Genomic DNA, 24,093 nt, shown 5'->3' with positions numbered 1-24,093 from the left:
TTCTTATTTCCGAAACAATATTATGCTTGGCTTCCGTTCATCGATACTTAGTATTTGTTTTCGGTATCCAGGAAGATGCAAGCAGCGGGTGTAAATGTGTTTCCCTACCTTCAGGGAATGTAATCTGCTCATCAGGATCTTTGACACGATGAATGAGGTTTTAACAAGGCTGAGAAGAATTACCGGATTATTAATCTAAGTAGTCAGACTAATAACTTTAAGATCCGAATCGGGAGGTGAAAATTTCATGAGCGACTCTTCTCTCATTAACTATATATAGAGGTGAAGAGCAAACATGGCTACTAGAGATGAGCGAGTATACTCGCTAAGGCACATTACTCGAGCGAGTAGTGCCTTAGCCGAGTATCTCCCCGCTTGTCTCTAAAGATTCGGGGGCCGGCGCGGGTGACAGGTGAGTTGCAGCTGGGAGCGGGGGGGGGGGGGGGGGGAGAGGGAGAGGGAGAGCTCCCCTCCGTTCCTCCCCGCTCTCCCCCGCCACTCCCCGCCCCCGCCAGCCCCCTAATCTTTAGAGACGAGCGGGGAGATACTCGGCTAAGGCACTACTCGCTCAAGTAATGTGCCTTAGCGAGTATACTCGCTCATCTTTAATGGCTACCTAAAATTTTTTCTTGACTTTTACTTTGATGGTATGAATGCAAAAAAAAATAACGTGCAACCCAAAATGTGTTGTATTCGAACCAATTATCAGCCCATGTAAAATGACCCTAGTATTCTATAACATTTCTCTGTCAATCAATGTTTCCCAACTCCAGTCCTCGGGACCCCCAACAGGTCAGGTTTTCTGGATTACCTCAATGTTGCACAGGTGATGTAATTATTGTTGGTGCCTCAGACATTACCACAAGTTTTCTTACAATAGGATATCCTGAAAACATGACCTGTTGGGGTCCCTGAGGACTGGAGTTTGAAAACACTGGTCTAAATAGTCAATACAGGAAGGACGGGAAGGAACATTTCCCTTAATACTTATTGATCCAGCGCAATAGGATTCAAGACAATGATAAATACAGCTATCCGTTATTTATCATCTGTTCTTTAGAAAAACGTAATTTATTTATTTTTTATTTTTTTCATTGAGCATTATGTGGCACAGAGTGTTAAGGCAGCAGAAATGCAGTCCTAAGCTCTCACTCACGACCGGAAGGTTGCAAGTTCAATCCCTGAATGGTTCAGGTAGCCGGCTTCCATCCTTCCAAGGTCAGTAAAATGAGTACCCAGCTTGGTGTGGGGGGGGGGGGGGGTAATAAATTACCTGAAAGCACTGTGGAATAAGTTGGCGCTATACAAATAACAAGATTTATTTATTTATCTATACAGTTGACTGTGGGAAAAGCAAATGGCCTCCTAACACTATTTATTAATATTTAGGTTATTTATCATTATTATTTATAAAAATATACATTAGAATTAGAGATGAGCGAGCACCAAAATGCTCGGATGCTCGTTATTCCAGTCGAGCTTTTCGTAATATTCGAGAGCTCTACTCGAGTAACGAACCCCATTGAAGTCAATGGGAGACCCGAGCATTTTTGCAATTCATCCGCTGGGTGCCGAGCTTCTTTTTTCTTTCTCTCTCTCTCTCTCTCTCTCTCTCTCTCTCTCTCTCCTCACCCACCCCCCAGCCAGCCACATACTGCTGTGGACGTGCGCACGCTGGCACATCACAGCAGGAAGTGGTAATGCGGGGAAGGGTCAAAACGGAGAGGGGTCGAACACGGTGTGGTACTCGCTCGAGTAACGAGCGCCATCGAGTATGCTAATACTCGAACGAGCATCAAGCTCGGATGAGCATGTTCGCTCAACTCTATTTCTAACCTAAGTACACAAAAACGAAGATTATTTTTAACAGTACTATCACTAATTAGAATGAAAATATCAGACTAATATTATATTAAAATATAGAGTAATACCTCGCAACTAAAAATTAGTATTTTAATTCTTGCATCGAGTCATTTATTTTGCATCAGGTCTTTAGAGATTATTTTGCAAGAAATGTATCAAATCTTAAATAGTTCACATTTAATATTACAAAAGCTGTGTTGCTTTTGGTTTAGTTTTTGGGGTTGTTTTCCTGGTTACATGCAAATCCAATTTTTGCAAATTTTTAAAAATTTACATTTAATAATTAATATGGCTAAAAAAAAAATAACTCCACTCATAACTGCTTCCATTTGGATCGTATAAGCTGACATAGGTGAGGAAGCATGAAATAACGTGTGAAACATTTTTTGTCATGTCCCAATTTTGTGGAGGTTCGCAAAATGGCCTCCTCTCTGAATGCAGGTCCTAAAACAGAATTTAAATAAAATACTGAATTAATCATAAATTTTCTCATTTTTTTGCTGATCTTTGTCATCACTTGATTCTTTTTTTCAGTTTCTTATAAACCAAAAAGAAAATTTGGACTTTCTACTAAATATTTGACAAAAACCGCAACTTGACTGTCTGTGTGTAAAAACAGGAAGCGGGATTTCCCCAGGCAGCTACTTTTCCTTATGAGAAAACCAGCTGGTACTATCCATTTACATGCAGGTCCTGGAGACGAGCCCGAGAGGACGCACAGTATGATCTAAAATATGTTCATTTTCTTTTTGACATTTCCTAATGGGTCTTCCACAAAGTCGATATTTCCTCCATTGTCCTCGAGAAATTTATTATCTCCTTCATATAATGAATGGCAGCCATAATAATAACGACGCTCGGCCTATACCGGGGGATAAACCCCAGGGCCATGCACTTAAAAATAGATCTGTATTTTCCAGAATTGACTCTCATTGTCCTTCTGGCACAGGCCAGAACCGAAAGTCGATAGAAAGTGATAAAGAAAACACCTTACTTAACCCTTTAAAGAGAATATATCCAGTTTCTAAAAAGTTCCTACATGTGATATATGTATTTGAGGGGGTTCTACATTTTTTTTTGACATGTTTGTCTTTTTTTTATGATAGCAATAGAAAACCTGAAAAATTAAAGGGAGCCTGTCATTAACTTTGAGCACCATAGACTACTGTGTTTCGTCCTCACCCGGTGTCCCATTCCAGAGCTGTGTTTCCACAAAGTTCATGTGCGCACACGACTCGACTTTCAGAAGTCCTGTGCATACACTCTCCCATTAATCTCTATGGGAAAGCATATACACAGAGCTTCTGAAAAGAGTCATATAATGTGAACTTTATAAGGACAGAGCACAGGAGCGAGACACCGGGTGGGTATGAAACATCTGAGACTCCCCGTTCCCTCACCTTTGAGCCCTGTAACGTAGTTTATGGGGCTGAAAGGTGATGATAGGTTCTCTTTAGATTTTCACGTTGTTTATTGGGGTCAAAGGTGAGGACAGGTTCCCTTTAATTTATACTTTTCCCTATTTCTTGGTATTGACCAGTAGAGGGAGACAAAGTGAAAAAAGGCAAAGTTAGTCAATTTTGTCAGGCCCCTCTTTCGACTACTGACATCAAGCCTCTATACTGTCACAGTGTGCAACATGAGGCGGGAAGTAGTATTAGTCTCTTACCCCTGTGCAGTGCCATGTGGTTGATGTCTGCACAGCAGGAAGGTACAAAATGTGTGATGACTGTCCCAGGACTCTCTGTATTGGACCCAGGACCTTTGTAGTTAACTGTTGGACTTTCATGATAAACCCCTCATCGGCAATGGAGAAGCTGAATCTTTACTTCCGGGCTTACTACAGGTTCTAGAAATATGGCACCTGAGCACCTACATTCCAGAACTTTGCACTGACTATCAGGTTCCTCCTAGATTACAGATTATATACAGTTGTGGCCAACATTATTGGGACCTCTGAATATTAAAGGGTTAATCCGGGATTTTAAAAAAAATTCTATTTATAACTAATGATCATCAGGGATCCATCGCTCAGATCCACAGCAATCAGGTGATTCATGGGGTCGCTGTCAGTGCAGTGGAGCAAGTCTTCCACATTGGTGGTCAGGATCAGAAGTGTAATAGATGGCTTCACTCTCAATGGATTTCAATAGAAGTGAAGCTACTACACTTTCAGCCCTGGCAACCAATGCAGACGTCCAGCCTCACAACACTTCCAGCCCTGACCACCAATGGGGATGTCCAGCCCAACTCAGCTGATCAGAAAATATCCAGAGCATAGGTCATCATCAATAGTAAAAGTCCAGGAATACTCCTTTAATTACATAGGATCAAAACAAACTAACCTGTGATTAATTAGAAATTAGACTCACCTATCCACAACCTGCCAGGGTTCACATGACTTTAATTAGCATATGAATGGTGGCTTTGATGCTTAAAAAAGACAGTTTTATCCCCTGTTCCTTAAGCCCCATTTATACACACAGATGATCGCTCAAAATTTGTCAGAAACTGACTGTTTTGAGCGAACATTTTGCATTAGCTACTAATGGGCTAATCAGCTCATTAGTAGCTAACTAGATTCATTTGCATGTATTTAGAGAATAGGGGGTGGTCTGTTCTCTAAATACATTGCTATTGTTCTCCAGTGAGAATGTTATCAGCGCTGCCCGCAGAGAACTCAGCGTGCGGTCCCTCTTATCAGGGATGACAGATTTTAAGCTGAGCTGAACTGAGTGATGGACGAAAAGTGCACGGTAAGTGCACGATGGGTGCACATTTACACGCAACAATTATCACTCAAAAAATGGCTTTTGAGGGAATTTTAAGCAATAATCGTTGTGTGTAAAAGGGCCTTTATTCATAATTGTAAAAACAAGATAGCTGTTTGAGCAGAGCAGAAATGCTTCTATAACCAAGCACAAGCACTCTTAGGCTGGGTTCACACAGGGCGAATTTGCCACGGAAATTCCGTCCAGAGTTTCGTCGTGGCAAATCCGCCTGCGGCTGCTAATCCCGTGGTTAGCCAGCCATGTGGACGAGATTTCTCAGAAATCTTATCCACATGGAACAGCGAATCCATCGTGGCAAAACCAGAAGAAGCTGGCGTTGCAGCACGGATTCGCCGGCCGCATCATGCTCATTTTTTTTATTCCACTGCGGCCGTGCTCTCCTTTATGGGAGAAGCAGCGATCAGGCTGCTTCGAAACCCGCAGCTAAGTGCCGCGGGTTTTGAAGCAATGCTCTTCCGGCGGAAATCTCGTGGTTTTTTACTGCGGCGAAATCGCGAGATTTTCGGTATGTGAGAACCCAGCCTTAAAGGGTTCAAAACTATCTCCAAAACCTTGGCATCTCAACTTCAACAGTTGGAAATCTTATTGGGAACAGTGCTACTCATGGAACAAACAAGGACCTTCCAAGATGTGATGAAAAAAGTTAAACTGATGACAGAACCCGATGAAAGTTGTTTTGAAATGTGGCAAATAAACCACGTACAAGATCCAAAGAACCTCAACTGGAGCTGGAGACATCTGGAGTGATGGTTCCAACCTCTACCACATGCCGAGAAAGAGACAAAACAGGGCTTCATGGGCGATGACCAAATAGGACCCCACTGCGTAAAGAAAGGCATGAAAAGGAGCAACTGCCAAAAGACAAACAACTGTTCTGGAAAAATGTTCTACGGACAGATGAAACAAAACTAGAGCTCTTCGGCGATGCATACCAACATTATACAGATCCAGCGCTTTAAAAATTGAATGTTGCGATGCACTATGCTGCTAACGTAGTGCGCCTACACAATTTGCGTAGCTCGATAGTGGATCCTCCATCAAACAGATTATACCAAACAGGTGAAAATGATCATTTCATATGTAGGTTAAAATACTGTACAGTCATTAACTGGAACAGAAACAACTATGTAGGAGGCTTAAAACTGGGTGAGGAACAGCCAACCTCAGCTACACAGGTGAGGTTGTTTGAAGACAATTTCATGTAACAGGTTATACACCATGGCAGGACTGGGCAAACCACTGCATCTACGGTCCTCAACAATGCCCGGTTTTTCTGTGCTTCATAAAAAAAGCTTGAAACCCTCAGTCTGCTTTGAAATCTTTGCCTGTGGGAGACCTTGCTGATGCATCCTAACTACCTTTTGTCTTATTGCTGTGCTCAGCTTGCTATGATGTATGACCCATGACACGAAACTGTCTTCCACAACCTCCCTTTTGTAGCAGAGTTTGGCTCCTCCTCACCCACTTTTAAGCCTCCTATACAGCTGTTTCTGTTTCAGTTCATGACCGTATTTCGACCTACATGTGAAAATGATGATCATTTATTATCATCTGTCTGGTATAATTGGGTAATCATACTACTGACTTTAATCCCAAAACATCCTTGACTTTGTGCAAGTGTGCCAATACGCATTGATGCTGAGGACAAAGGGCAGGTATACCAAATATAATAATTTGATTTAGATTTCCCTTTTGTTCATTCACTTTGCATTTTGTTAATTGCTAAAAATGAACTATTTAATCTAAAACTTGTATTTTTTAAAGCATTCTTACTTTGCAGCATTTTTTCCACATCTGCCTAAAACCTTTGCTCAGTACTGTATGTTAATGGCTACACCAAACTATTTTGGCGTGTTAAACAGATGTAGCACAAACAAACATTAGTATGGCGCATGCAATATCTGCATTTACGGATGATTAAATGAAACCTATGAAGAAAAGTGCCCCCTATCTAGAGTGAGACATGGTGGAGTATCCACATTATGATGGGGCTGCTTTGCTGCCTCTGGGACTCGGGGCCTTGAACATGAAACAGGAACAATGAAGCCATAGGGTTAACAGAGTAGTTTAGAGCCAAATGTGCTCTTGAGGGCTTATTCGCACGGACGCTGCATCCCCAACAGAAAATTGCCAACTGGATTGAAACTGAACGTCTTCAGTTTCAATGCATGTATATGGGCACAAAAACTGAAGCAATTTTTTCCCGTTTAGCAACCCCCATGACAAAAGAGCCAAATGGAAACAAAAGACGCTAGTGTGAACTGGCCCTTAGGCCTCGTTCACATGAGTGACATGGCATCGCTGTAAGAAACTCGCAGCGATATCACATCCCTGGTCTGTGGGATATTGCAGCTTCTTCTCGTGGTGATGCCATGACTTTGTAGCGCTACATGTGAGGATTTTCGGGGGTAGGCTTGCAGTATAAGCCCTACCCTGAAAATAAGCCGTAACTGAAGAAAAAAATTAAAAAATAAGCATACATCACCTTTCAAGCGCTGTCCGGGGCGCCGCTGCAGGTTCTTCCCGGTCCCTGACACTGTTTCTCTTTATCATCTTCTGCCCGGGATTGAAAAATCCCCATCTCCTGAAAGTGCTGGCTGTGATTGGCTAAGTGTCAGCCAATCACAGCCAGCACTCGATGAATGGCTATGATTGGTTTAATCACAGTCACGCCAGACCCGCAAGGTTTTTGTGTCGGGTTGTCGCATGCTATAAAATATTGCACGTGTGAAGTAACCAAAAGGAAAGCATGGGCTTCACATACATGCGATTTGTAGCATTGTAGCAACGCTACGAGATCTGCTGCAAGATCTGCTCCCACTTATCCAACCCATGGAGCTTCTGCTGCAGCGGGCATTGGGCGAGTTAACTATGGATGTTCCCCTATGTCTGAAAGCCGTGATCACCCAAAAAGGTGGCCCAAACTGAGAAGGTGTTGCTAATGCAGTGATCATTTAGTCTATATACTAAGTTATGTAGTAATACAAGCTATAGGGACGGTAGATTTCCCATTCAGGAACCTGAGAATGCTGGGCAACGATCTGTCTGGTTCCTGCAGATTGTCACCCAGCTTTCCCAGAAACACAGATAACAATGAGTTGGGTGAAGAGAGTGGGAGGGGTGATCCCTATATGAGGGGATATCAGGTTAGCTTGGGGTGTATCAGTGAAGTTGGGGAGGGCCAGGGCTGTGTTTTGCAGACATCTGTTTAACATGTGTTGTCAAGTTTAGTATTTTAACTGCTTGTCCTATAAAATTGACATAAAGTCGTCCCAGAGCGACGTGAGCCGAGATCCCGCTGCTTGTCACTGGGAGAGATCCTCAGATGCATACCTCTGCAGTGATCTGGATCCTGTACAGCCGCACCTCACAACAGTCTCCAACAAAGGGTGTGGGGTGGCAAAATGTAGGCTCCATAGCAATGCAAAGAGAGAGGTGGAAATAAGAAAGATGGAAGACTCACAGATTTTGCTGGTTGCATTAATTAAAGTGGATGTCTGGCTTTCAATACCCTATTAGTGAATTCTTAATTAATATAATGAGGGGAGGTCCGCCCCCATTCATTATTTAAAGAGCGTCTCTCTCTCCAGAGGATTTAACCTCTTCATGAATAATGCCTGCTTTAGACACAACGATTCTTGCTCAAAAGTCGCTCAAAAGACATCTTTTGAGCGATAATCGTTGTGCGCATTTACAGCGCAAGGCGATCGCTCAAACGGCAGTTTGATTGACAGTTTTGAGCGACCACTTTGCGCTCCAAGCCAGGTATACAGAAGACAGCTAGAGCACTGTCTCCTGTATACTCCTGCTGTGTTCGCGGAGCGCACAGCTGTTATACAGCTGAGCGCTCTGAGCAGGGTATACGGAAGACAAGCAGCCCCGCTTGTCTTCTGCATTCAGCTGTTATACTGCTGAGCGCTCTGACTGGGGTATGGAGAACACAGCTGGACCGCTGTGTTCTTCATACCCCGACTGTGTTCACGGAGTGGGATACCTGCTGAAACAATAGTATCAGCGGTATCTCGCTGTAAACTCCTGAAAAGGCTGATTTATTTTTTAGTATGCTGAAAGAGAAAGATCAGAGACTCATTAACGAAAACTGCACGATGTCATTGCAGTAAGACCCAACGATTCTTGCTCAAAAGACGGCTTTGAGAGATTTTTGAGTGAGAATCATTGTGACTAAACCAGCCTTTACACAGCAAGCTCATTGATTTTAATGGGAGCTGTGTAATACTTAATCTTCCCTGTAGTGGCGCTGCAGTGGAACTGAATACCTGCTGCTGGGCTCCCATGTGGATTGCAGCTGATTGCTGGTTGTCCAACAGCAAGACCCGCCATGTTCAGCTTATTTTTAGTCGACTCTTCTAATATAAAGGGACTGAAAAAGCAACTTTTTAAAAGGGGTTGTCCAGGGTTAGAATAACTTGGCTGCTTTCTTCCAAACAAACCGCCAACCTTGGCCAAGAGGTTGAGTCTGGTATTGCAGCTCAGCTGCATTGAAGTGGATGGGAGCTAGGCTGCAATAACAGACACAATCCACAGACTTTATATGTCCTGACTGCCTATGCTCCGTGCAGTTAGGATGTATATAGAAATCTACTGCATGTGCTGGCTCTGGAGCCTAGCCCACTCCATACACAGGGGGAAGCCGCTGACACCCAACTGTAACAGCCGCAATCTGAGGTAACTCTGATCGTGGCTGTTAACCCTTTAAATGCCACTGTCAGTTCTGACAGCGGCATTTAAATATGCTGATCGATCGGGAATTAAATGCCCCGAATAGTCCTTCCACCCCCACGATGAGATCGTAGGGAAGCCATCTGCGTCTTATAGTGGTCTTGGCTTTCTGAAGGCCCTTAGGGCTGACATGATTGCTTGTCTATTAAGATGAGCCTATGGCACATCTTAATAAAATGCCTGTAAGAAAACAGTATAAGGGCTCGGTCAGAGGAGCGCTGCTTTTAGGTGCGCAAAAAGAGCGCTTCTAAAATAACCAATGGGTTCCTATAAAAGTGCTGACATAAGAGAACATAGTAGCGCAAAACGGCGCACACCTAACAAAGATTGAACATTGGCTATCTGTGGTGCGCGCTGTGCAGCAGTTTCCATTGACTCCTATGGGAGCAGGAGTTAATGAGAACTCCTGCGCTTGGAATAGATTCTCTGCTACTAACAGCACGGCATTTAAAGCCTGCTGCCCAAAAGCACATTTTAAATGTCCCACTATAAACTCCTATTAGTCCCTGCGGGGATGAGGGGACTCCCCGAAGGTTCGGTTAATCCCCACGGAGACTAACAGGAATTTACAATGGGACATTTAAAATGTGCTTCTGCGCATTTTTAAATACCCTGCTGTAAGCTGCGGGGTATTCCTCCTACCCCCCCCTGCTGGGCAAATCCCCAGCAGTGGGGGCAGTAGGGGACTCCCTCCCCCTCTCTCCCCAAGAGATTTCCCTATACCGGGGAGAGAGAGGAGAATGGGGTTACAGGGCTTTCCCTGAGGGCTTCTCCCAAGAGCATGGGGAGGAGGGACAGGGCTAGAGGGATCCGCCCCTAGCCCCACCCTTCTATGGTTTGCTATGGGGAATCTTTGTGAGTATCCCTATAGCCCCGCCCACTCGCTCTAGCCCTACCCACTATCTCGGCGCTATGGGGATATTCCTCGGTGTCCTCATAGCAGTGAGAGAGAGAACGGGACTATGGATTTCCCCATAGCAGGTAGTGAGAGCGGAGCTATGGGGAATTAACCCATAGCCCCACTCCATCTCTCGGAAATGCTCCAGTGAATGGATGAATTTCATGCGCATGAAGCTCGGGTCTTCTGCGCATCAAAAAATTGCCCGGTCACGTGATTTCGGCAGATAAGAGCAACACGTTTTATGTGTGCCTATTGGTGCACAAACAAAACGTTTGTCTGACCGTGGCCTAAAGGAATACCGTAGTATTGCATTATACAGTATAAGTAATCAAATGATTGCAAGATAAGTTTCCTAGGGGACTGAAAATAAAGCAGAAATAAGCAAAATAAAAACTTAAATTATTACATTGAAGAATAAACAATTTTTAAAAGGTTCAAAAAACTTTATTTTCCTGGTCATTGGAAAAAAAGGAGAAAAAACTGGTAACACTGCGTCCATAAAAATCCAATTTATTGAAACATTAGATGGTTAATCCCACATGGTGAATGCTGTCTGAAAAAATTAAGCAATGTCAGAATTGTGCTTTTTTGGCCACCCTGTTTTCAAGAAAAAAACAAAATAAAAAGTAATGAAGAAGTTATACGTATCCCCAAATGATACCAATAAAAACTACAGGTCATCGGGCACAAAAAGCACCCACACAGCTGCAACAACTGAAAAATTTAAAAGTTGTTATTTTTTGAAAGTGGGCATACCAGAACTACAAAATTTGGCTTAGGCACAGAAGCAGAATGGCCCTTGGTCATCAAAGTGTTAATCAAAGAACTGCCAGGACAGGTGACAGTTGCATTTTGGCTATTAAATAAACACAAGGTATCTCCATGTGATAACTAGAAAAATTGCAAATCACTTGATTTACCTTTATTTATAAGGCAAATAACAGGGAGTGAAGGAGGGCAATGACTCAAGCTGTCCATAAAAGTCTATGAAGAGGGGGGGATATAGGCAGCTGCTGCAGCATCTGTGCGAATCTCTGCTTCTAATTAATAACTGATTTACAGCTGCTGAAAACACATCTACACTGCTCAGTGCTTCTCAAATTTCTTCCATGCTGATGCTATGTCTCTGTGTATGTTATGGACAGGGAGCAGAATCTGCGTTTTTCTCCCTGAGAGAACTGAGAATTAGATATTATAGAATTGAAGAGAGTTATAAGGGACCTCCAGAGTCATCGGGTCCAACCCCCTGCTCAATGCAGGCTTCACTAAATAATCCCAGACAGAGATGCCTATCCAGCCTCAGTTTGAAGACTTCCGTTGAAGAAGATCTCACCACCTGCCGTGGCAACCTGTTCCACTCATTGATCACCCTCACTGTCAGAAAGTTTTTCTAATATCTAATCTGTGTCTTCTCCCTTTCAGTTTCATCCCATTGCTTCTAGGCTTTCCTTTTGCAAATGAGAATAGGGCTGATCCATCTGCACTGTGACAGCCCTTCAGATATTTATAGACAGCTATTAAGTCTCCTCAGCCTTCTTTTTTGCTAGCTAAACATTCCCAGATCCTTTAACCATTCCTCATAGGACATGATTTGCAGACCGCTCACCATCTTGGTAACTCTTCTCTGAACTTGCTCCAGTTTGTCTGGGGTGCCCAGAACTAGACTCAGTATTCCAGATGAGGTCTGACTAAGGAAGAGTAGAGGAGGATAATGACCTCACTTGATCTAGACTCTATGCTTCTCTTAATATATCCAAGAATTTAATTTGCCTTTTTTGTTTCTGCATCACATTGTTGACTCATGTTCAGTCTATGACCTATTAGTATACCCAAGTCTTTTTCACATGTGCTGATGCTTAGCCAAGTTCTGTATATGCTTTTTTCATTTTTCATTTTTCTTGCTAATATGTAGGACTTTTCATTTCTATGCGCACTGTTCTAGCTTGTCCAGATCTTTTTGAATCCTCTCTCTCTTCTCCAGTGTTTGCTATTCCTTCTAGCTTTGGGTCATCGGCAAATTTGATGAGTTTCCCTTTAATTCTCTCATCTAAATCATTTATAAAAATGTTGAACACTGGGCCTAGGACAGAGCCTTGTGGTACCCCACTTGAGATATTCTTCCAATTGGCTGTGCAGCCATTTATGACCACTTTTTAAGTATGATCACTAAGCCAGTTATGAATCCCCCTAACAGTTCCCGTTTGGTCATTTTTTCAAAAAGAATGGATAAGATACTTTGTCAAATATTTTAGCAGAGTCCAGATATACTATACTCCATTTCCTGGATCAACTCAATCTACAATTCTGACATAAAAGGAAATTAAATTTGTCTGGCATGACTTGTTTGCTACAAACACATGCTGGTTCTAGTTAATTACTGCATGCTCATCCAAGTATTGCATATATGCTGTTTAATAATTTGTTCAAAGAGCTTTCCTGTTTCATAAGTCAGGCTCACAGGCCTGCAGTTTCCTGGGTCCACATTCTTTCCTTTCGTGAAGATAGGGACAGCTGAGACTTCTCCTGTTCCGCAGGAATTTTCAGATTACAGCGAGTGGTCCAGCAATTACATCTCCTGCTTCCTTCAGATCCTAGGATGTAAATCATCTGGACCTAGAGACGAGTTAGATAATTGTTCCCTCGCCATCTCTGTGTTTATAGATAGCCTGGATTCTTTTATTCCTTCAATACCATTCATTTTTGACCAATTCAGGCTGTAAAAATTGTATAGGATATTTGACTTTTTTTGCTTATGACATACCCCCCAAATCCCTTTTTATTGCTTTTGGCCTCTCTTGCAAGCCTCAATTATTAGCTTTAGCTTTTCTGACACTTCCCTTACAGTTCTCTTATGTTCTTCAGGATAGAAATTTTCCATCCTTCTTGGACATTTGTGTCCTGAAGGACATCCAGCTAGAGTTGAGCGAACGTACTCTGCCGAGCTTGATGCTCGTTCGAGTATTAGCATACTCGATGGTGCTCACTACTCGAGCGAGCATCACGCCGTGTTCGACCCCGCCCGAATTTCTGTCCCTCCCCGCTGTGATGTGTCAGTTTTGGCCCCTCCCTGCTGGCTGGGTGGAGGAGAGAGAGAGAGAGAACACACACGAACCAAAAAAAGAAAGATCGGCACCTGGCGGGCCCCATACAAGAATGCTTGAGTCTCCTATCGTAGTCAATGGGGTTCATTACTCAAGTAGAGTTCTCGAATTTCACGAAAAGCTCAACTCGAATAACGAGGACCCGAGCATTTATGTGCTTGCTCATCTCTACATCCAGCCATTGGATCCTTCTTTATGAGTCCATTCAAATCTGTCTTTCTTAAATCCAACCTTGAGGTCTGAGTTTTCTCAGGTCTTCCTCCCCTTGTTATCCAAACTTCAAGGATAGCATGTTCACTGCCTCCTAAGGTCCCAGCCACCCATACTTCCATAACTATTTCCTCTCTGTTGGTAAGAATTAGGTCCAAGATAGTAGAGGAAACAAGGGGATCTGCTACCTTTTGGAAGTTGTCAGCAAGAGCAGATAAGAATTTGTTGGATTCATTACTTTTACCTGGACGAGATTCCCAACAAATCTCTGGATAGGTACAATCTCCCATGATCACTATGTCATGCTTTTTTGAGAACTTGGTCATCTGATGTAGAAAGAGTTCATCCATATCTTCTGCTTGTCCAGGTGGCCTATATTAAACATCTACAATAGTGTCTTGCAACGCACAAACCTCATACGATTTTCTCATTTGTGTGATTGCACCTGTAGAGGGGTTTCCCAGGCAGTGTCCACTGTCAGATCTCGGATACACTGGGGTCAGAGCAGCGGCTTCTGGGCTGACGCCGATGTATCCCGGCTGTAACAATGGGCACTGCCTGGAAAACCTCTATAATGAGTTTCAATGCAGCATGCAGAAGGAAAACTGGGCATACGTGCAGAATACAAGACATATAATGGCTTGAATTAGTGTCATTCCCCATGTTCAAATATACAAAACACACACGGCAGCTTATGCTGAAATGTCATGTGAAAGTTCAGGTAAACTTTAAGTAATGTTAATAATGATGTAGATAGATGGATGGATGGATGGAGGGATAGATAGATAGATAGATAGATAGATAGATAGATAGGTAGGTAGGAGATAGATAGATAGATAGATAGATAGATAGATAGATAGATAGATAGATAGATAGATAGATAGATAGATAGATAGTGCTGATAAAAAGCTGAAGTTCTGCGTTATTAAGTATGAAGTGACCTCTGTCGCCCTAGGCGCCGTCTTCCATCTTCTATATCTTCACTGCAGATCTTCTCCTAAGCTAGTTTCAAAATGCCCAAGATGAACCTTGTATTTTTCTAAGTAATGTGTCCTATAACTCATATCTCTGCTGTTAACAAAAAACCTCAAAACATCCAGAGATGTTACCCAGACATCCATCTATCTGCATTTCTAATGGCTGATGTGATGAGTAATTGCATTTTTAACCCAGGACATGATAGAGTGAGTCTGACAATCATTGTGACAGCGCTTGATACTGGTCTAGTGCAGTTGTACAGAGCAATGTCGCCACCTAGTGGTACAGCTTCAGACTACATTACCACAATCCATAGTTTAGTAAACCGACCTGTCAATAGTCCGGGGATGGCAGATAGAGGGAGATGGATGGGACATTGCATGTATAAAGATATGCTGGTATTTATCAGTTCTCGATGCACAGTATCATGCGTGTAGCTGGAATATGTAATTGAAGGCATTACCATCCCCGGCGGACAACAGTCTGGCTGCTATGAGTCTGTAGGGCAGACCCCATGAAGCTATAGATCACAGTTGTCAACAAGGCCCTGTGCTTGCTGGTGGTGGTTCCATGCTTGTTCACCTCGCCAACACGTCAATGACCAATGCCAATCATATTTCACTGCTTGATGACTATTTGTAGCTCTTCAGGGACTTCATGTACCTCCACAATGATGTGATATTTGCTAAGTCATAGCGATTGAGCAAATCTATCCAACTACACTGAATGATACGCCCAATGTCATGTGAAATGAGAATCAATGCTGGATTCATGCCTGGGAAAGACTGACTGGCTTGTTGCTACTCCAGGACATATAACTACAGCTTCATAGCATAATGTTAGCAGCCCTGAATCACAATGATGAAGATGTACAGCCCAACATCCAGGGTGCTCACCTGACCTTTGTGAAAGGCCTGAAGAATTCTTTGGACGATCGGAGGCTCTATTATAGTAGTTATATTCTTGTACATAGAGAGCAGTATTATAGTAGTTATATTCTTGTACATAGGAGCAGTATTATAGTAGTTATATTCTTGTATATAGGAACAGAATTATAGTAGTTATATTCTTGTACATAGGGGCAATATTATAGTAGTTATATTCTTGTACATAGGGGGCAGTATTATAGTAGTTATATTCTTGTACATAGCAGGCAGTATTATAGTAGTTATATTCTTATACATAGGAGGCAGTATTATAGTAGTTATATTCTTGTACATAGGGGTAGTATTATAATAGTTATATTCTTGTACATAGGAGCAGTATTATAGTAGTTATATTCTTGTACATAGGGGCAATATTATAGTAGTTATATTCTTGTACATAGGAGGCAGTATTCTAGTAGTTATATTCTTGTACATAGGGGCAGTATTATAGTAGTTATATTCTTGTACATAGGGGCAGTATTATAGTAGTTATATTCTTGTACATAGCAGGCAGTATTATAGTAGTTATATTCTTATACATAGGAGGCAGTATTATAGTAGTTATATTCTTGTACATAGGGGTAGTATTATAATAGTTATATTCTTGTACATAGGAGCAGTATTATAGTAGTTATATTCTTGTACATAGGGGCAATATTATAGTAGTTATATTCTTGTACATAGGAGGCAGTATTATAGTAGTTATATTCTTGTACATAGGGGGCAGTATTATAGTAGTTATATTCTTGTACATAGCAGGCAGTATTATAGTAGTTATATTCTTATACATAGGAGGCAGTATTATAGTAGTTATATTCTTGTACATAGGGGTAGTATTATAATAGTTATATTCTTGTACATAGGAGCAGTATTATAGTAGTTATATTCTTGTATATAGGAACAGAATTATAGTAGTTATATTCTTGTACATAGGGGCAATATTATAGTAGTTATATTCTTGTACATAGGGGGCAGTATTATAGTAGTTATATTCTTGTACATAGCAGGCAGTATTATAATAGTTATATTCTTGTACATAGGAGGCAGTATTATAGTAGTTATATTCTTGTACATAGGAGGCAGTATTATAGTAGTTATATTCTTGTACATAGGGGCAGTATTATAGTAGTTATATTCTTGTACATAGGGGGCAGTATTATAGTAGTTATATTCTTGTACATAGGGGCAATATTATAGTAGTTATATTCTTGTACATAGGGGGCAGTATCATAGTAGTTATATTCTTGTACATAGGAGCAGTATTATAGTAGTTATATTCTTGTACATAGCAGGCAGTATTGTAGTAGTTATATTCTTGTATATAGGAGGCAGTATTATAGTAGTTATATTCTTGTACATAGGGGGCAGTATTATAGTAGTTATATTCTTGTACATAGGAGGCAGTATTATAGTAGTTATATTCTTGTACATAGGGGGCAGTATTATAGTAGTTATATTCTTGTACATAGGGAGCAGTATTATAGTAGTTATATTCTTGTACATAGGAGGCAGTATTATAGTAGTTATATTCTTGTACATAGGGGGCAGTATTATAGTAGTTATATTCTTGTACATAGGGAGCAGTATTATAGTAGTTATATTCTTGTACATAGGAGGCAGTATTATAGTAGTTATATTCTTGTACATAGGGAGCAGTATTATAGTAGTTATATTTTTGTACATAGGGGCAGTATTATAGTAGTTACATTCGTGTACACAGGGGGCAGTATTATAGTAGTTATATTCTTGTACATAGCGGACAGTATTATAGTAGTTATATTCTTGAACATAGGGAGCAGTATTATAGTAGTTATATTCTTGTACATAGGGGCAGTATTATAATAGTTATATTCTTGTACATAGGAGGCAGTATTGTAGTAGTTATATTCTTGTACATAGGAGCAGTATTATAGAAATTGTATTCTTCTACATAGGAGACTGTGTTATAGTAGTTATGGTCTTGTACATAGGCTGCAGTAGTATAGTAGTTATATTCTTGCACATAGGGGGCAGTATTGTAGTAGTTATATTCTTGTACATAGGCTGCAGTAGTATAGTAGTTATATTCTTGCACAGAGGGGGCACCCACTGTGCCAACTAACCGGTTTGGCTTTGGGCTAAACCTGAGAGTATATTCTGATGGTTCCCCGGAATTCACCCTTTAATCCCAGTGCAGGAATCTGGCTTTTTGTTGTGGCGAACAGACCAGGCCGCTACCTTCCGCAGTAGTCCCGGTGTAGTTGGCAGATGATCCACTATATAGAGAACAGTATTATAGTAGTGATATTCCTGTATTACATTATAGTAGATATGCTAGAATCATAGAATAGTACAGTTGGAAAGGACCTCGAGGGTCACCGGGTCCAACCAATGTTGTAATCTTGTACATAGGATCAGTATTATAGAAATGTTATTATTCTACATAGGAGACTGTGTTATAGTAGTTATATTCTTGTAAATAGGAGACAGTATTATAGTAGTTATATTCTTCCACATAGGGGGCTGTATTATAGTAGTTATAATACTGCCCCCTATGTACAAGAATATAACTACTATAATACTGCCCCCTATGTTCAAGAATATAACTACTATAATACTGCCCCCTATGTTCAAGAATATAACTACTATAATACTGCCCCCTATGTACAAGAATTTAGTAGTTATATTCTTGTACATAGGGGGCAGTATTTTAGTAGTTATATTCTTGTACATAGGAGACAGTATTATAGTAGCTATATTCTTGTACATAGGAGGCAGTATTATAGCAGTTATATTCTTGTACATAGGAAGCAGTATTATAGTAGTTATATTGTTGTACATAGGAGGCAGTATTATAGTAGTTATATTCTTGTACATAGGGGACAGTATTATAGTAGTTATATTCTTGTACATAGGAGGCAGTATTATAGTAGTTATATTCTTGTACATAGGAGGCAGTATTATAGTAGTTATATTCTTGTACATAGGAGGCAGTATTATAGTAGTTATATTCTTGTACATAGGAGGCAGTATTATAGTAGTTATATTCTTGTACATAGTGGGCAGTATTATAGTAGTTATATTCTTGTACATAGGGGACAGTATTATAGTAGTTATATTCTTGTACATAGGAGGCAGTATTATAGTAGTTATATTCTTGTACATAAGAGCAGTATTATAGTAGTTATATTCTTGTACATAGGGGGCAGTATTATAGTAGTTATATTCTTGTACATAGGAGGCAGTATTATAGTAGTTATATTCTTGTACATAGTGGGCAGTATTGTAGTAGTTATATTCTTGTACATAGGGGACAGTATTATAGTGGTTATATTCTTGTACATAAGAGCAGTATTATAGTAGTTATATTCTTGTACATGGGAGGACAGTATTATAGTAGTTATATTCTTGTACATAGGGGCAGTATTATAGTAGTTATATTCTTGTACATAGGGGGCAGTATTATAGTAGTTATATTCTTGTACATAGGGAGCAGTATTATAGTAGTTATATTCTCGAACATAGAAGGACTGTATTATAGTAGTTATATTCTTGTACATAGGAGGCAGTATTACAGTAGTTATATTCTTGTACGTAGGGGGCATTATTATAGTAGTATATTCTTGTACATAGGGAGCAGTATTATATTAGTTATATCCTTGTACATAGGAGGCAGTATTATAGTAGTTATATTCTTGTACATAGGGTGCAGTATTATAGTAGTTATATTCTTGTGGCGGTATTTCTCCAACAGCGCAGTTTGTGAACTGTTCGCACGCTGCTGTCGTGAAAGTGTATAGTGAGTGGACAAATAGCACCATTTGGAATTACTGATGTGGAAACTGCGGAGCACCACGTGTCACTGATATGAGAGGTGAAGATGCATGAGGGCCGACCCATGCAATACAGTGGAGCAGCCCACCATGAAAATAAATCAGGTGGCCACCAGACGGGTCTAAAACAGTTCAGCGAACCCTACTGTGTATGGGGCCCCGAAGCAGACGATTGGTCACTGCACCTGCGTTAACAACGGTACATCGGAAGAAAAGGCTTCCATCTGCACAGCCGTATTAGAATTAGACCACCACTAATCGGCAAGGTTGCCTTCTCCGATGAGTCAAATTTCCTTTTCATCGAACAGATGGCTGTTGGCGTGCCAGGCAAGAGACATCAGAGAACTAATACCCTGATTCTCTGGACTGGTCATCCATGTGGAAGACACTCTGAGACGATTTGGTTATAAATCCATCCTTGCCCGATCACATCCACCCATACATGCTGATTGTTTTCACTGGGGCTGATGAGATCTTCCAGCAGGGCAATACGACATCACACGGCTAGAAATGTCGGCAATCGTTGGAAGAGGAGGGTCAAGACTTTAAACTAGCATCTGTGAGAACACATTGATTGCCATGTTCGCTCTTTGGATCCTCCCCACGCACCTCCAGCAACTGTGGGAGGTACTGCAGTCAGCATGGCTCCAGATACCGGAGACCACCTACCAGCACCATACTGGGTCGCTCCCAGACCGGCTATTGCTGTCTATGCGGCACATGGCGGTTACTCTGGATATTAGCTGGGGGTCATAATAATGTGACTCCAATCTGTATTTATGTCTATGAAGCCCACATGAACCTGAGTGAATGCGTTAGTCTGTTTCTATATCTTCCATAGATTATAATGGAGATGGGAACTGAAGATCAGGTACCCATGTTCACATGATCAGGATATTATATTCCCAACACTTTGCACCTTGTGAGCCACAGTCAACTTTGATTGATGGTCGGCAGTCACCTTAAATGCAAAAGTAGAGAGAATTTGTAGACTAGAGCTACATGGCAACTTTACCTGTGAAATAAGGCATGCAGCCAAAGATCACAGAGTTTAATGCAAGTGAATGCGGTCGCACTGTGACTCACAACCTGATAATCATAGAAACCCAAAACTTATGGGGTTTGTTGGGTTGTGGCAATACAACCACATTCGCTGATATTCAGATGCAATGCAGCAGGGCCATAATATAAACTATAGATGTGCTAAATATGTCAGCCCAATGTCGCAAAGTAGTTGTGGTCTAAGGCCTCTTTCCCATGGGCTACAAAATCGCACGAATTTGTAGCAATATGACATCGCTAAAAAACCGCAAGTATGTGAAGCCCATGCTTTCCTATGCACAGAAATAGAACACATTGATAGCAATGGCTCTATTCGCATGGGCATTTTAAAAAATTAGACAGATTGTCCAAGTTAAAAAAAGACACCGCATGTCCTATCTTAGTCCGATTCTCAAACAATAATCATCCATTCAAGTTAAAAATAAAACAACGAATTGCATTCTAATGCCATGTGTTCTTTTGTATTCACGCACTCATTGCCATCAATGGGCGTTTTAAAGGCCACCATCTTTTTGGTTTAATGCGCTGAAAAACATGGATGCCAATCAAGCATGTATAAAGCAAAAATGCATGAAAATTGGTCCGTTTTCCATGGATCACAATCGCTATCCTATATATCCAAGTAGCTGAAGTTCCAGAACTGTCCCTTAGATGGAGCTGCAGTACTGCTCGTTCTGCACACCTTGTAATTGCAGCATCGGTGTAAATGCTTTGGCCCTTTAAAAAACATCCCATGATGATATATATCACTTTCCAGGTTGTTGACACATTTCTGGAGGATCAAAAAAAATTAAATTGCATCAAAAACAAAGAACAATTGCAGGAAAGAGGTTTCGGAAGCCAAGGTGGAATAAAAAGATCATTTACCCAGCAATTATATTGGGATATCTTTGATCCGCTGCTAGGACCGCCACTCCCAAATCAATTACAGACGGCAGGCTTCCTTCCTCCGCTGTCTTCTCCTCCACCGAAGGTATCAGAGATAAATCCCACCAACCTTATTGCCAGCATTCCTTTCTTGATCACGGCTTTATGAACAGACACCTTTAAAGCGCCATAATCTCCGTGACATGGCAGTATCTGCTCAACACATGGCACCAGGGAAGAGGAGGGCGGATTATGTGACGGCAGCTCCTCAATTTGTTTTCTTTCTGTTCCTCCCCGTTAAAAATGAAGGGGAACTCCACATCTCATCTCCCATAGTCGTGCAGTCACATCCAACTTCTGCTGGCTGCCCTTTGGAATCTATCAATAATTGTTCTGGCGACAAGTCTCCAGTCAACACTGTCCTACCAAAAGTATTTGGACCCCGTCAGTCGGATGGATCATATTAGCAGGTCACGTGCCCTGAACCACACTACAGACCCTTGGAGGTGTCAGTCACTATTGGATATATACAGGTTATACTGCTGCACACGAGCCGTTCATCATAGAGCGCAATGCATCGGCCCGTCTACAATGTGCAAGGAGCATCATCATTGGGCAGTTGAGCAATAGAAGAACGTTCTACGGCGTGACGAGTGTGATTGTTCTCAGTGAGAGAAACCAAGTAATCTTGTAGATATGATAGCTTTTAATGGCTAACAAAAATACATGATGTTATAGCGAGCTTTCGGGTCTTCTGTGGATCCTTCACATCAGATGGACGTACCTGGTGTGGAGAATGATGGGGAACGTCTTCTGCCTCAGTGTGTTGTGCCAACAGTTAGGTACAGCAGGTTCCATTATGGTCTGGGGATGTTGTGCGTCTCGGTTGGATGTAGTGGTAAGAATGATGAGCATGGAGGTGACCCTGACATTAATGTGCTGCCGACAATGTGACAATACTCTGGGAATGGTTGGCCATACTTCCAACAAGACAACGCGCCTTGTCACACATCCAACACTGTTTTAGGATAGGGATCTTCCTCGATTGGACTGGCTGCACAGAGTCCAGATGTGATCCCTACTGAACATCTTTGGGATGAACTAGAACGTTGGGTCGGGAAATATGAACAGCGTCCATCTTTTTTGAGAGAACTTGCCAGACTTTTATAGGATAAATGGAGGGAAATACCAGCTGAAGTGTACGAGACGTTAATTGAAAGTATGCCAGGGAGAGTATCTGATGTCATTAGGGCAAAAGGAGCCTCACCAAGTATTAACATATGGAAATAAATACTACTTGAGATTCTTGTTCAGGTGTCCATTTACTTTTGGTATGTATGTATAAACTTAGATACCAGATTAGATACTTTAATAACTATGGACAGTGCTACAATTCTAGCAAATCTATTTAATTCGACACAGTATAGTACCTGATCAGTTGAGAACGCTTGTTTGGGGTGATTCACACAATGGATTCAATAGTGGTATATTGGTATTATGGAGCATACACCGCTGTAGGGTCAATGAAGCAATACGCACCCTCCTCAGATGTAGAAGAGCTGAACATGGGCATGTTTCACCTTTGTCAAAAATCAGGACTGTCCTGGTCGATGTGCCTTATTACGGCATACGGACATCATGGAGGGGGGCTTAGGAACTCACTTTATGAGCCACGGGAGAGATGCCAGGTAGCAGCAGCAACAGCCACCACCACTATGGCAGACACAGCATGGGTAGCCGCACATTTAGCTAATCATGTTGTTTCTTCCAAGCCTCTGCTCTACTTAAAGAGGTGGTACCAGAATTAACTTGTATCAGCTATTCATGGAATAGGTGCTAAAAGTCTGATCATATTCAATAACTTTATACAAACTTCATTTATTTTGCACCAATTTACATCTTATCTTATCCTCTATTCACATCCAGAGCTGCATTCCAACTTCTGCTACATGCATGTCATAATACTACATCTGTAGTTTTTAGAGGCATTTTCCCAGTATTTAAGGGACCAACACTTCCAAAAAATTGGGCTCTTGATAAAGCGTTCAACCAAACATTATTCTTTTCAGTATAAGTGCACCACACAATGGCCCAATTGTGATTCAGCATTTTTGGTGTTGAATCCCAAACCTGACACCTCAGTAAGCGTGAACATAGATCTAATAGCAAAACTGAATTAGTCATGTACGAGTTAAAACGACCCTCTAATCCCCAACAAACCAAGATGGCCACACCACTTCTCTGACTACCTGATCTTGGATGGTCAGGGGCCGGAGGGTCGCTTTACACGGGTCTTCAGAGTTATTTCTTTTTAGAAAATTTTATGCTCCCCGAGCCCAAAACTATACAGAAGAAATATACTCCCCGCAGCACTGGACCATTGGTTCGGCAATAAGGCATCTGACAGGCGATGTTACCCAGCCTGGTGATATCCCATAACCCTAAATGTAGAAGCCCCAAGGCAGCTTTACGGGATGTCACTGATGACATCACTACTGGCCTCCCATTGGCTGCAGTGATTACATGGGTAAACAACCCACATGACCATTGTCGCCGATGTAAACAGATCACCGGAGGGGTGGCCAGCAACAGCGGGGGAGCAGCGAGTTTTTTTGTTTTAGGCCTCTTTCACACGGACGACAAAATCGTGTGATTTTATCGCAATGTAACAGCGCTACAAATCGCATGTATGTGAAGCCCGCGTTTCCAACGAGTTCCTTCACATTAGCAATGTTTTGTAGGCTGCTACATTGTGAGAAAAAAAAATTGTTAGGTTTTGTAGCCCATGTTATCCTATGAAGCCTTCCTTTGTGTTGCATCCTAAAGATTCCTCCAAAATAA

Source organism: Eleutherodactylus coqui, chromosome 12 (assembly GCF_035609145.1).
Source record: "Eleutherodactylus coqui strain aEleCoq1 chromosome 12, aEleCoq1.hap1, whole genome shotgun sequence".
Taxonomy (NCBI): domain Eukaryota; kingdom Metazoa; phylum Chordata; class Amphibia; order Anura; family Eleutherodactylidae; genus Eleutherodactylus; species Eleutherodactylus coqui.
Note: the sequence above shows the minus strand (reverse complement) of the source record.